Here is a 1,874-nt window from a genome sequence, read left to right as displayed (position 1 = left end):
GTGCATGCGGGGGTGCTGGATCAGCGTATGTTAGTTTAGGTCTTAGGAAGGAGGGAGGTCTAGGGACATATGTTGAATGAATTGGTTGAGAAGGGTTTACCATTCTTTGGATATAGGGCGTTTGTGAAAACTGTTGTGTCACATACACGATCAAGAGGTATTTAGAGAAAATATCAAGATCTAAATATAGGTAAACAGAAATATTAGGCAAAAAATACAGGGAGTCAAAAAAAATGAGATGCAGAAATATCGTACACAAGAACATCAATTTTTCAGGTAAGTAATATTGTTGTCAAGAATTTAGTTGTTAATTTCATTTTCAATAATATAGTCATAAACATTTCGTTTTTTTAATGAAAATAATGTTTATTAGTTCATATTAATTATATGTGTTATTAATGGTTGTATAATTGTTAATAATATTTTTAACCATAGTTTGTAATATTAAGTGATTTATAATTTTTAGTTTAATTGCTAATAGCAATTTATAGCGGGTTGCTAAGTTTGTAGGAGTATTTGTTGGGTTTGTAAAAGTACAGGGAGGGAAGTTAATAAAGTAATAATTAACTATTAATTATTTATTTATTATTCATTATTTAATTGGTCATTAAATCTGTAAATTGTGAAATAACTTTAAATATTCCTTATATTTTAGGTGTAGTCTGCTGGTATGTAGAGATATAGGGCGGGAAGTTCATTAAATAATATTTAATTATCAATTATTTAATTATTCATTATTTAATTGATCATTAATTATGAACATCACGTTAATTATTTCATTATGTAATGATTCATATTAACTGTAATTCTAACTATATTTTAGTTGCGGGTTGCTAGGTTTGTATGGGGTATAGAGTGGGATGTTAATCAAGTAATAATTAATTAACAAATAATTATTAATTGTTGATTAATTAATTAATTATTCGCCAATTATGTAAATTATTATTCTTATTTATTTTAGTTATATTTTAAGGGTTTGTGAGGGTAAGAGTATGGGAAGTGCATTAAGTAAGAAATGAATAACTTTTTTAATTGATAATTATTAAATTGTTTAATAGCCATGTACATTGTTTAATATTTTTTTTATAAATATTAGTTTTTTTGGTTAATTAATAATGTTAATCTACTGAGTTTTTTATATAGTGCAAGCTTGACTTGAAGGTATCAGCGTGCTTTACATGATCACCAGTTGTGTTACAGATGGACACATTCATTTTGTTAGGCACGGGGAGATTATGTTTTTTGTCCAGAATCACAGGATGTTAAGCTTCCCTGCTGAGACTCGAAACCAGGTCCCCAGCTTGAAGGCCAACCGCTCTAGCCATGTAGACCACATCCTCTCATATTTGTTCTGAATTATTAGGGGTATTCAAATAAGTAATGTGTTTGAAGTGAAGTACTTTTTTTACAGTAGTGGGAATAGCAAATGTAACCCTTATAAAGCCCAATGCTTTCCCTCCTGCTGCACAGACTGGAGTGGGATTAGTAAATATTTTGCCTCCGAGTCCAATGCAAATATTACCCTTCCAAAGTCTAATGCTTTCCCTACAGCTGCATGAATAAATAATAGTATATCTATTATTCTCAGACTTCAATACTTAAAAAAAATATTGTTTAAAAATATCTATTACCAATGGTTTATTTTAAAAAAAATATAATATTTGTGTGTATATATATATATATATATATATATATATATATTCACTGAAAAAACCATAGGTTATAGACCATATATAGTTATGAATTAGCATTATATATATATATATGGAAGTTGGATTGCCGACAAGAGGCACTGTGGGACTTGAAGCCCGGGGATGAAATGAAACTGCGAAACGGCAGAAAGTTAAGGTGAACAGTATGATATCAATGAGACC

This window comes from Lissotriton vulgaris, chromosome 1_1 (assembly GCF_964263255.1).
Source record: "Lissotriton vulgaris chromosome 1_1, aLisVul1.2, whole genome shotgun sequence".
NCBI lineage: Eukaryota > Metazoa > Chordata > Amphibia > Caudata > Salamandridae > Lissotriton > Lissotriton vulgaris.
This window is presented reverse-complemented; position numbering follows the sequence as displayed.